Here is a 14,075-nt window from a genome sequence, read left to right as displayed (position 1 = left end):
AATGTTAGGGTTAAGGGCCAGGGTTAGAGTACATGTTAGTGTTAAGGGTTAGGGTTAAATGTTAGTGTTGGGGTTAAGGTCTAGGGTTAGGGTTAAATGTTAGGGTTAAGGGCTAGGGTTAAATGTTAGAGTTAGGGTTATGCACTAGGGTTAGGGTTAAATGTTAACCCTAATGTTTACAGCTAACCCTTACATTTAACCCTAACCTTTAACCCTAACCCTTAACCCTAACATTTAACCCTAATGCTAGTCCTTAACTGTAACATTTAACACTAACCCTAGCCTTTATCTCTAGCCCTAGACCTTAACCTTAACCCTAGCCCTTAAACCTAACCCTAACATGCGACTTTGGACACATAAACTTTAAAATCGCATCAAACTCACACTACCTGAACAGAACTGTCATACTTTCCTGCTAGCAAAAAAAACAGCAAAACTCATCAAAAACGCATATTCACAAATGCAAAATGTACTACAAAAGGCCGCTAGAAAAATGCATCAACTGCAACCTGCATGGATATGAATCTAGCCTTATATTTTGCTAAAACATTGGGTATTATATTGTGTTTGTGTGTACTAAAATTAATAAAATATTTTTACTGATTTGAGAAATGTTTGCACAAATGTCTAATGACATAAACAAAATTGTAACAGCCATCAGTTTATTCTCCAGGGCCTCTGGACAGAGTGAACACTGAGAAGATGAGAGTCTGAATCGAATGATACAGAAAAGATAAAAGGTAAAAGGAATAGAGAATCCCAAAGAAGTCCAAATGGTTATGTTTGTAGAAAAACAGGGTGAGGAAGACAGATGTTCAAATCGATAAGGCAAGGCAGGACAAGTACATTGGTTTGTAAAATGGATGAATAGGTGATGTTAGAGATGGAAAGCAGAAAGCAGGTGACATAGATCTCCATCTGCTCACTGCAGTCTAAATGTATCATGAGCTCTGAATTTGGAGTCAGTCTCAATTTGATACTAAATAACCACTAATTGTTGAACAGTGCTTTAGTATAGAAAATGATTAAACTATAATCCTAAAAATGGGATGGGGGAGGGGATAGTCATTCAATCAACTGTTCACACACTCATTTTCACTAGTCCCCTGCTACACCTCCTTTTACACACCAACTACACGGTACATTTAGCTTTCCATGTGTTACTAATGAGAGCTAGAAACATGATCCAACCATGGATCTCAAATTTTGTTCAATTTATTTGGGCAACCAAATCTAGTATATATAAATGTATACTTTAGTAGGGTGTCATTCACCAATTTGACAACCATTTCAAGGTTTGGTGGATCAGAGTTCCTCCAATGTAACAAAATTGCTTTCCTTGCATAGAAAAATATGAGACAACAATTCTGGGATGTTTGTGAAGAATATATTTGTTTACTGTGCTTAGTAAAAATAAATAAGGAGAATTGTGAATAATCAATTCAAAGTTTTGGGTTAGAAAGGTATAAGGGTCTGTCTTTGGAGTATGCTGGGACAAGTCCGTGAGACAGAAAAGAGAACTTTTGCTGGTGCAGTGCAGGCATTTTGCAACAGTAAGTAGGCAGTTTTTCTCAGATGATTAGGGTGTAAAATTTAAATTGTACTTTGTCGGTTATGCTAATAATGTCAATAAACCAGGCCTCCTTCATCTCAGCCCAGTCTTCTGTGGAAGAGATATTAAAGGGTTGAGGTCCTATGTTTTGTACAATGTTGTAGATGATGGTCACCATATGTGCTTGGTCTCTAACTAGATTTCTCAATGAGTTATTTTGAAAAGTTACAGAAAGAGACACATATTCCTTGTGTGTCAGTTGTGTTAGTTTTGTAATCAGCAAAAATATTTTGTTGAAAAGCTGTGAAATATATTTCATCCCCCTAAAAAGCTTACCAGGCCAGGTCTGTGTAACCACATAACTCCTTGAGTTTGGGATTATATTATACTGAGAGATGTGGAAAAAATTGGCCTTGATCATGTTTAAGCATAATCAGGTCCTTTAGTCAGGAATGTACTGATAATTTAATTGAAGAAGCTTTTTACGCAATGCAGTGGCCCTCAGCAGTAAGTTATTCAGCTGTTCATAGGAACCAATCATTGGAGATGTAGCCACAACTGCTGAGTCATCCGTGGAAGAACTTAACCAATTGAGTATAAAAGCAAGCTAGGAGGGTAGAAAATTAACATAAAAACTGGTAGATGCTAATCCACCATTTGTGGTTGGAGCCTGCAATCCTGCTAGCGAGATACATGGTTGGCAGCTCCATTGATGAATAAGGAATGCAATGAGTCAATGTGCTGGAAAAAATGTTTTGTAAGAAAAACCTGGAGAGGCTTTAAATAGATTTAAGAATTTTGGTAAGTCTATAAATTTTCAAAGTTGGTCATGCCAATTAGATTTAAAGACAGAGTACTCCAAGCCTCATATTGGGGTCCGTCTGTTCCATATAAGGGTTAAAATTAAAAAGTGAGCAATAACAGTGTGAACTATTATTTTTAGGTATGTCAAGGTATTTGTTGTTTGAAGATCTGAGTTTACCAGAAAGGGGTAAGTTTTAGGGGGTATATTGTAAATTCCATTTATTTATCACAACTGACTCTCAAACACGAGGCTTAAGCAAACCAGTTTATATTAATGAATTACATAACTCAGCAGAACCATTGAGGTACATCAAAGCATTGTCTGCACAGAGGGATAATCTTTTCTCCAGAGCCTCCAGAGTGCCTGACCTAAGGCCAATGAGTGAAGCGACTTGTCTGATAACACAGGCAAATTGGCCCATTTCCAGGACAAATAGGAAGAGTGAAACTGGACAGCTTTACAAAATGCCTTTCTGGATAGGGAAGGCCTCTAATACATCTAAATTGTATATACCTTATTGGGCATCTATAGAAAAGTTTAGCCCATTTTAAAAATGAAGGGCCTGTATCCATTTTCTGCATTACAGACCATAAATGGTCCTAGTGAACTCGTTGATATTACTGTTATTCTTATACAGGATTTATATTGCACCAACAGTTTGTTCAGCACTGTACAATATGAAGGAAGACAGCAGAATTACAATACAGTTCAATACAGAAGGAATAGGAGGGCCCTGCTCATGGAGCTTACAATCTAAAGGGATGGGATGTGGTACAAAAGGTAATGGTTGCAGGGGATGACCTGAGGGAGGTGTGTATAGTGTATAGGTGGAGGTGGGGCAGGCTTCTCTAAATACATAACTTTTCAAAGATTGCCTAAAGGCAGACAAGGTAGGAGCTAGCTAGACATACTGGGGCAAGGAGTAGAGATGAGCGAATCGAACATGACGAAGTGGAATTCGTTCCGAAGATTTGGAAAAATTCGATTCGCGACGAATCCGAAGATTAACAAACTTCGGATGCACGAATCGAATTTTCCCAAAAATGGCGGCGACATGTGTGGCAACAGGAGAAAATGGACAGAGAAGATGGGAGGGGATCTCTGGGAAGGTGCGCAGACAAGGCGCGCTGACCCGTAATGCATTTATGAGTCATGAATCATGACATGTGATCGCATTAGCCAATCAGCAGCCAGCCAGCACTGTGTAATGGTGGAGCTATAAATCGCGGCCATCTTAGAATTCTCCATTAGCCTCCGGTCATTCAAGAGAGACAGACCTGTCTGTATTAAGGGACAGAGTTAGGGCCACAGAGACTTTAGGGCCACAGAATCGTTACTCAGGGACACAGAATCGTTACTCAGGGACACAGAATCGTTACTCAGGGACACAGAATTGTTACTCAGGGACACAGAATCATTACTCAGGGACACAGAATCGTTACTCAGGGCCACAGCTATCAAAGAATCGAAAATTTAAAGTGACATACACCCTTTTTTTTTTTGGTGGCTGTCGTGCACAGTTGGTGCTGCAGTTTGCCGATTGTGCAAAATAAACTGACTTTCTGCTTCACAACCACTATTGTACGTTCAAAGAGTTAAATCCATTTACACGCCGGCTGGCGGTAATATTTTTTGGGTGATTAGTGCATTCCAGTGACACAAACGTACAGTTTCCAGCCAACGGCAAGCTGCAATTGACCGATTGTGCTAAATAAACTGACTTTCTGCTTCACAACCACTATTGTACGTTCAAAGAGTTAGATCCATTTACACGCCGGGTGGCGGTAATATTTTTTGGGTGATTAGTGCATTCCAGTGACATAAACGTACAGTTTACAGCCAACGGCAAGCTGCAATTGACCGATTGTGCTAAATAAACTGACTTTCTGCTTCACAACCACTATTGTACGTTCAAAGAGTTAAATCCATTTACACGCCGGCTGGCGGTAATATTTTTTGGGTGATTAGTGCATTCCAGTGACAGAAACGTACAGTTTCCAGCCAACGGCAAGCTGCAATTGACCGATTGTGTACAATAAACTGACTTTCTGCTTCACAACCACCATTGTACGTTCAAAGAGTTAGATCCATTTACACGCCGGGTGGCGGTAATATTTTTTGGGTGATTAGTGCATTCCAGTGACATAAACGTACAGTTTACAGCCAACGGCAAGCTGCAATTGACCGATTGTGCTAAATAAACTGACTTTCTGCTTCACAACCACTATTGTACGTTCAAAGAGTTAAATCCATTTACACGCCGGCTGGCGGTAATATTTTTTGGGTGATTAGTGCATTCCAGTGACAGAAACGTACAGTTTCCAGCCAACGGCAAGCTGCAATTGACCGATTGTGTACAATAAACTGACTTTCTGCTTCACAACCACCATTGTACGTTCAAAGAGTTAGATCCATTTACACGCCGGGTGGCGGTAATATTTTTTGGGTGATTAGTGCATTCCAGTGACAGAAACGTACAGTTTCCAGCCAACGGCAAGCTGCAATTGACCGATTGTGCTAAATAAACTGACTTTCTGCTTCACAACCACTATTGTACGTTCAAAGAGTTAAATCCATTTACACACCGGCTGGCGGTAATATTTTTTGGGTGATTAGTGCATTCCAGTGACAGAAACGTACAGTTTCCAGCCAGCGGCAAGCTGCAATTGACCGATTGTGTACAATAAACTGACTTTCTGCTTCACAACCACCATTGTACGTTCAAAGAGTTAGATCCATTTACACGCCGGGTGGCGGTAATATTTTTTGGGTGATTAGTGCATTCCAGTGACATAAACGTACAGTTTCCAGCCAACGGCAAGCTGCAATTGACCGATTGTGTACAATAAACTGACTTTCTGCTTCACAACCACCATTGTACGTTCAAAGAATTAGATCCATTTACACGCCGGGTGGCGGTAATATTTTTTGGGTGATTAGTGCATTCCAGTGACATAAACGTACAGTTTCCAGTCAACGGCAAGCTGCAATTGACCGATTGTGCTAAATAAACTGACTTTCTGCTTCACAACCACTATTTTACGTTCAAAGAGTTAAATCCATTTACACGCCGGGTGGCGGTAATATTTTTTGGGTGATTAGTGCATTCCAGTGACAGAAACGTACAGTTTCCAGCCAACGGCAAGCTGCAATTGACCGATTGTGTACAATAAACTGACTTTCTGCTTCACAACCACCATTGTACGTTCAAAGAGTTAGATCCATTTACACGCCGGGTGGCGGTAATATTTTTTGGGTGATTAGTGCATTCCAGTGACAGAAACGTACAGTTTCCAGCCAACGGCAAGCTGCAATTGACCGATTGTGTACAATAAACTGACTTTCTGCTTCACAACCACCATTGTACGTTCAAAGAGTTAGATCCATTTACACGCCGGGTGGCGGTAATATTTTTTGGGTGATTAGTGCATTCCAGTGACAGAAACGTACAGTTTCCAGCCAACGGCAAGCTGCAATTGACCGATTGTGTACAATAAACTGACTTTCTGCTTCACAACCACCATTGTACGTTCAAAGAGTTAGATCCATTTACACGCCGGGTGGCGGTAATATTTTTTGGGTGATTAGTGCATTCCAGTGACATAAACGTACAGTTTCCAGCCAACGGCAAGCTGCAATTGACCGATTGTGTACAATAAACTGACTTTCTGCTTCACAACCACCATTGTACGTTCAAAGAGTTAGATCCATTTACACGCCGGGTGGCGGTAATATTTTTTGGGTGATTAGTGCATTCCAGTGACATAAACGTACAGTTTCCAGCCAACGGCAAGCTGCAATTGACCGATTGTGCTAAAGAAACTGACTTTCTGCTTCACAACCACCATTGTACGTTCAAAGAGTTAGATCCATTTACACGCCGGGTGGCGGTAATATTTTTTGGGTGATTAGTGCATTCCAGTGACATAAACGTACAGTTTCCAGCCAACGGCAAGCTGCAATTGACCGATTGTGCTAAATAAACTGACTTTCTGCTTCACAACCACTATTGTACGTTCAAAGAGTTAAATCCGGTTTAATTTTTGGGGTGCTTATTGAATTAAAGAGTATGTCAGACAACACGCAGAGGAGTGGCAGAGGAGGCAATGTTTCAGGAGCGAGCAGACGTGGCAGCAGAGGAAGGGGTCGAGGCAGCACTAGTCACAGCCAGAGGCCAGTGCTCCCGGTGTCATCCAGCGGTCGTGTCTCCACCGACAACCCTGCCATCATCGATTGGTTGACTCGGTCGTCTTCCTCTTCCCAGGTCACCTCTGACACCTACAGCCAACGGTCGGTGGGTACGTCAGACACAACCGTTAGTTGGCATGGCCCGGGAGCAAGCCCACTGAAATCACGTGTCCTCGACCTGCCCCTGTCCTTTGGTGTTCCCTCACCAAGCGAAGTATCGCATGCTGTGGGCTCAGCCCCACTGTACAGTGAGGAAGAGCTAACAGAGGGCGGTCAGGAACGGAGGGAGACATTCGCCTCTTCAGCAGCCAGGCGAAGAAGTACTGGCGAGGAGAGTGGCTCGGTAGCCGGTCTAGAGACAGGTCTGTCTCCTGACCCACACGCAGCCGAGGGGGCTAGTAGTGACGCGGAGACCCTAATTGATGATGATGAGGCTGATCGCACTTGGCAGCCTCGTCGTCATCAGGCTATTGCTTCCGCATCATCAGGAGAAGAGGGTGCCAGCTTGCCAGCGAGCAAAACAGTCGGTGGGTTGCCCAGGAGGCAGCAGGGTCGCAGCAGTGTCAGTGGAGCCAAACGGCCACGGAGTAGAGCACCAGCTCCACTGCAGCCTACCACCACGGCCAGTAGTGGTGCCGGTGTGCACGGAGGAAGTAGCAGTCAGCCAGTGAGGAGTAGCGGGGGCAAAGTTTCCTACTCGGCGGTGTGGCAATTTTTCATCACGCCGCCCGAGGAAGTAAACGTAGCCGTATGTCGACTATGTGGCCAGAAAGTCAAGCGTGGCCAGGGGGCCAATGTTGGGACTACAGCGTTGCGTCAGCATATGCAGCGTCGCCATTCGGTGGCCTGGGAAAACTGTGATAAAGATACGGCGGTTCTGCCTGCCCCAGCCCGCGCTCCATCACCCGCTCCGTTACTTGCTCCGTCACCCGACGTCAATCGCCCTCTATCAGCCAGTCAAGGCTCCAACACCTCTGCTGAGGGGAGTTGTCGCTCATTGGCATCTTCCGCTCGTTCAGATGCTCCTTCTCCTGCTACTCCTCTTCACGGATTCCGTCAGCAGTCTTTCTTGGAATCCGTTTCCAAGAGACAACAGTTTGCGAGCACACACCCGACGGTGCAGAAGCTGAATGTCCTCCTGTCCAAGTTGCTGGTGCTGCAGTCCCTCCTTTTCCAAGTGGTGGACTCAGCACCTTTCCGAGAAATGATGGCTTGTGCCGAGCCGCGGTGGAGAGTGCCAAGCCGGCATTTCTTCGCCAAAAAGGCAGTGCCAGCCCTGCATTCACATGTAGAAGAGATGGTGGGCCAGTCTTTGAGCATGTCGGTCTCTGCCAAAGTGCACGGCAGCGCCGACGTGTGGAGCTGTAACTACGGTCAGGGACAGTACATGTCATTTACGGCCCACTGGGTGAACGTGGTGCCGGCACAGCCGCACCAGCAACTTGGACAGGTCACGCCGCTTTTGCCTCCACATTTGCACGTCCTTGGTCCAGCAAAGATGTCCGCCTCTACCACCTCTTCTTCCGCCGTGTCCTCAGCCGCCACCCCCGTGCCAAGTCCCATTACCCGACCGGCATATCACATGTGCAGGGCGCAACGGTGTCACGCTGTGCTGCACCTGGTATGCCTTGGCGAACGTAGTCACACAGGGGAGGAACTTCTGAGTGTAATGAACAGAGAAATCGACAGATGGCTGTCTCCGCGCAAACTGAAAATCGGAACCATGTTGACCGACAACGGAAAGAACATGGTTAGAGATGAGCGAATCGAAGTAGGCGAAGTGGAATTCGAGTCGAATATTGGAAAAATAGCCTACTTCGGACGCGCGAATCAAAATTTTTCCTAAAATGGCGGCGGACATGTGCGGCGACGGAGCGGGGATGTCTGGGAAGGCGCGCAGACAAGGCGCGCTGACCCATAATGCATTCCTTAATGACATGTGATCGCATTAGCCAATCAGCAGCCAGGCAGCCAGCACTGTGTAATGGTCGAGCTATAAATAGCGGCCATTTTAGAATTCTTCATTTGCTTCCAGTCATTCAAGAGAGGCAGACCGCTCTGTATTAGGGACAGAGTTAGGGCCACAGAAACGTTACTTGGGGACAGAGAAACGTTACTTAGGGACAGAGAAGCATTACTCAGGGACACAGAATTGTTAATGAGGGCCACAGAATCGTTACTTAGGGCCAAAGAAACGCTAGTTAGGGCCACAGAATTGTTACTCAGGGACAGACAGAATTGTTACTGAGTGCCAGAGAATTGTTACTTAGGGCCACAGAAACGTTAGTTAGGGCCACAGAATTGTTACTCAGGGACAGACGCAGAATTGTTACTGAGGGCCACAGAACTGTTACTTAGGGCCACAGAAACGTTATTAGGGCCACAGAATTGTTACTCAGGGACAGACAGAACTGTTACTGAGTGCCAGAGAATTGTTACTTAGGGCCACAGAAACGTTAGTTAGGGCCACAGAATTGTTACTCAGGGACAGACACAGAATTGTTATTGAGGGCCACAGAACTGTTACTTAGGGCCACAGAAACGTTAGTTAGGGCCACAGAATTGTTACTCAGGGACAGACAGAATTGTTACTCAGTGCCAGAGAATTGTTACTTAGGGCCACAGAAACGTTAGTTAGGGCCACAGAATTGTTAATCAGGGACAGACACAGAATTGTTACTGAGGGCCACAGAACTGTTACTTAGGGCCACAGAAACGTTAGTTAGGGCCACAGAATTGTTACTCAGGGACAGACACAGAATTGTTACTGAGGGCCACAGAATTGTTACTTAGGGCCACAGAAACGTTACTCAGGGACACAGAATTGTTACTGAGGGCCACAGAACTGTTACTTAGGGCCACAGAAACGTTAGTTAGGGCCACAGAATTGTTACTCGGACAGACACAGAATTGTTACTGAGGGCCACAGAATTGTTACTGAGGGCCACAGAACCGTTACTTAGGGCCACAAAATTGTTACTCAGGGACACAGAATTGTTACTGAGGGCCACAGAACCGTTACTTAGGGCCACAGAATTGTTACTCAGGGACACAGAATTGTTACTTAGGGCCACAGAAACGTTACTCAGGGACACAGAATTGTTACTGAGGGCCACAGAACTGTTACTTAGGGCCACAGAAACGTTACTCAGGGACACAGAATTGTTACTGAGGGCCACAGAACCGTTACTTAGGGCCACAGAATTGTTACTCAGGGACAGACACAGAACTGTTACTGAGGGACACAGAATTGTTACTGAGGGACACAGAACTGTTACTTAGGGCCACATAATTGTTACTCAGGGACACAGAATTGTTACTGAGGGCCACAGAACCGTTACTTAGGGCCACAGAATTGTTAATCAGGGACACAGAATTGTTACTGAGGGCCACAGAACCATTACTTAGGGCCACAGAATTGTTACTCAGGGACAGACACAGAATTGTTACTGAGGGCCACAGAATTGTTACTGAGGGCCACAGAATTGTTACTGAGGGCCACAGAACCGTTACTTAGGGCCACAGAATTGTTTCTCAGGGACAGACACAGAATTGTTACTGAGGGCCACAGAATTGTTACTTAGGGCCACAGAAACGTTACTCAGGGACACAGAATTGTTACTCAGGGACAGACACAGAATTGTTACTCAGGGACAGACACAGAATTGTTACTGAGGGCCACAGAATTGTTACTTAGGGCCACAGAAACGTTACTCAGGGACACAGAATTGTTACTCAGGGACAGACACAGAATTGTTACTCAGGGACAGACACAGAATTGTTACTGAGGGACACAGAATTGTTACTGAGGGCCACAGAACCGTTACTGAGGGCCACAGAACCGTTACTTAGGGCCACAGAAACGTTACTCAGGGACAGACACAGAATTGTTACTCAGGGACAGACACAGAATTGTTACTGAGGGCCACAGAATTGTTACTTAGGGCCACAGAAACATTACTCAGGGACACAGAATTGTTACTCAGGGACAGACACAGAATTGTTACTCAGGGACAGACACAGAATTGTTACTGAGGGCCACAGAATTGTTACTTAGGGCCACAGAAACGTTACTCAGGGACACAGAATTGTTACTCAGGGACAGACACAGAATTGTTACTCAGGGACAGACACAGAATTGTTACTGAGGGACACAGAATTGTTACTGAGGGCCACAGAACCGTTACTTAGGGCCACAGAAACGTTACTCAGGGACAGACACAGAATTGTTACTAAGGGACAGACACAGAATTGTTACTGAGGGACACAGAATTGTTACTGAGGGCCACAGAACCGTTACTTAGGGCCACAGAAACGTTACTCAGGGACAGACACAGAATTGTTACTCAGGGACAGACACAGAATTGTTACTGAGGGCCACAGAATTGTTACTTAGGGCCACAGAAACGTTACTCAGGGACACAGAATTGTTACTCAGGGACAGACACAGAATTGTTACTAAGGGACAGACACAGAATTGTTACTGAGGGACACAGAATTGTTACTTAGGGCTACAGAAACGTTACTCAGGGACACAGAATTGTTACTCAGGGACAGACACAGAATTGTTACTCAGGGACAGACACAGAATTGTTACTGAGGGACACAGAATTGTTACTGAGGGCCACAGAACCGTTACTTAGGGCCACAGAAACGTTACTCAGGGACAGACACAGAATTGTTACTCAGGGACAGACACAGAATTGTTACTGAGGGACACAGAATTGTTACTGAGGGAAACAGAATTGTTACTCAGGGACACAGAATTGTTACTGAGTGCCAGAGAATTGTTACTTAGGGCCACAGAAACGTTAGTTAGGGCCACAGAATTGTTACTCAGGGACAGACACAGAATTGTTACTGAGGGCCACAGAACTGTTACTTAGGGCCACAGAAACGTTAGTTAGGGCCACAGAATTGTTACTCAGGGACAGACACAGAATTGTTACTGAGGGCCACAGAATTGTTACTTAGGGCCACAGAAACGTTACTCAGGGACACAGAATTGTTACTGAGGGCCACAGAACTGTTACTTAGGGCCACAGAAACGTTAGTTAGGGCCACAGAATTGTTAGTCGGACAGACACAGAATTGTTACTGAGGGCCACAGAATTGTTACTGAGGGCCACAGAACTGTTACTTAGGGCCACAGAATTGTTACTCAGGGACACAGAATTGTTACTGAGGGCCACAGAACCGTTACTTAGGGCCACAGAATTGTTACTCAGGGACAGACACAGAATTGTTACTGAGGGCCACAGAATTGTTACTGAGGGCAACAGAACCGTTACTTAGGGCCACAGAATTGTTACTCAGGGACACAGAATTGTTACTGAGGGCCACAGAACCGTTACTTAGGGCCACAGAATTGTTACTCAGGGACACAGAATTGTTACTTAGGGCCACAGAAACGTTACTCAGGGACACAGAATTGTTACTGAGGGCCACAAAACTGTTACTTAGGGCCACAGAAACGTTACTCAGGGACACAGAATTGTTACTGAGGGCCACAGAACCGCTACTTAGGGCCACAGAATTGTTACTCAGGGACAGACACAGAATTGTTACTGAGGGACACAGAATTGTTACTGAGGGCCACAGAACCGTTACTTAGGGCCACAGAAACGTTACTCAGGGACAGACACAGAATTGTTACTCAGGGACAGACACAGAATTGTTACTGAGGGACACAGAATTGTTACTGAGGGCCACATAACCGTTACTTAGGGCCACAGAAACGTTACTCAGGGACAGACACAGAATTGTTACTCAGGGACAGACACAGAATTGTTACTGAGGGCCACAGAATTGTTACTTAGGGCCACAGAAACGTTACTCAGGGACACAGAATTGTTACTCAGGGACAGACACAGAATTGTTACTAAGGGACAGACACAGAATTGTTACTGAGGGCCACAGAATTGTTACTTAGGGCCACAGAAACGTTACTCAGGGACACAGAATTGTTACTCAGGGACAGACACAGAATTGTTACTCAGGGACAGACACAGAATTGTTACTGAGGGACACAGAATTGTTACTGAGGGCCACAGAACCGTTACTTAGGGCCACAGAAACGTTACTCAGGGACAGACACAGAATTGTTACTCAGGGACAGACACAGAATTGTTACTGAGGGACACAGAATTGTTACTGAGGGACACAGAATTGTTACTGAGGGCCACAGAATTGTTACTCAGGGACACAGAATTGTTACTGAGGGCCACAGAACCGTTACTTAGGGCCACAGAATTGTTACTCAGGGACAGACACAGAATTGTTACTCAGGGACAGACACAGAATTGTTACTCAGGGACACAGAACCTTTACTTAGGGCCACAGAAACGTTACTCAGGGACAGACACAGAATTCTTACTCAGGGACAGACACAGAATTGTTACTCAGGGACACAGAATTGTTACTGAGGGACACAGAATTGTTACTCAGGGACAGACAGAATTGTTACTGAGTGCCAGAGAATTGTTACTTAGGGCCACAGAAACGTTAGTTAGGGCCACAGAATTGTTACTCAGGGACAGACACAGAATTGTTACTGAGGGCCACAGAACTGTTACTTAGGGCCACAGAAACGTTAGTTAGGGCCACAGAATTGTTACTTAGGGACAGACACAGAATTGTTACTGAGGGCCACAGAATTGTTACTTAGGGCCACAGAAACGTTACTCAGGGACACAGAATTGTTACTGAGGGCCACAGAACTGTTATTTAGGGCCACAGAAACGTTAGTTAGGGCCACAGAATTGTTACTCAGGGACAGACACAGAATTGTTACTGAGGGCCACAGAACCGTTACTTAGGGCCACAGAATTGTTACTCAGGGACACAGAATTGTTACTGAGGGCCACAGAACCGTTACTTAGGGCCACAGAATTGTTACTCAGGGACAGACACAGAATTGTTACTGAGGGCCACAGAATTGTTACTGAGGGCCACAGAACCGTTACTTAGGGCCACAGAATTGTTACTCAGGGACACAGAATTGTTACTGAGGGCCACAGAACCGTTACTTAGGGCCACAGAATTGTTACTCAGGGACACGGAATTGTTACTTAGGGCCACAGAAACGTTACTCAGGGACACAGAATTGTTACTGAGGGCCACAAAACTGTTACTTAGGGCCACAGAAACGTTACTCAGGGACACAGAATTGTTACTGAGGGCCACAGAACCGTTACTTAGGGCCACAGAATTGTTACTCAGGGACAGACACAGAATTGTTACTGAGGGACACAGAATTGTTACTGAGGGACACAGAATTGTTACTGAGGGCCACAGAATTGTTACTCAGGGACACAGAATTGTTACTGAGGGCCACAGAACCGTTACTTAGGGCCACAGAATTGTTACTCAGGGACAGACACAGAATTGTTACTCAGGGACAGACACAGAATTGTTACTCAGGGACACAGAACCTTTGCTTAGGGCCACAGAAACGTTACTCAGGGACAGACACAGAATTCTTACTCAGGGACAGACACAGAATTGTTACTCAGGGACACAGAATTGTTA

General features: G+C 45.1%; 1 protein-coding gene and 1 long non-coding RNA gene across 6 annotated transcripts in view; one reads left to right on the top strand and one right to left on the bottom strand.

The window, feature by feature from the left end:
- LOC149463348 (uncharacterized) overlaps positions 1-14,075 on the bottom strand; it is a 903,925-nt gene that overhangs the window by 365,195 nt on the left and 524,655 nt on the right. The window lies entirely within an intron of this gene.
- The window catches only part of LOC149463351 (uncharacterized), a 71,510-nt gene that overhangs the window by 25,100 nt on the left and 32,335 nt on the right, over positions 1-14,075 (top strand). The window contains exon 2 of the long non-coding RNA XR_016312474.1: positions 674-740. This is a non-coding gene — a long non-coding RNA (uncharacterized LOC149463351). The remainder of the gene's footprint in view (positions 1-673; positions 741-14,075) is intronic.

The sequence above is a fragment of the Staurois parvus genome, unplaced genomic scaffold (assembly GCF_062004578.1).
Source record: "Staurois parvus isolate SC_StPar_1 unplaced genomic scaffold, SC_StPar_1.0 ptg000155l, whole genome shotgun sequence".
Lineage (NCBI taxonomy): Eukaryota > Metazoa > Chordata > Amphibia > Anura > Ranidae > Staurois > Staurois parvus.
The sequence above is the reverse complement of the archived record's forward strand: the minus strand, read 5'-3'. Positions and strand labels throughout refer to the sequence as shown.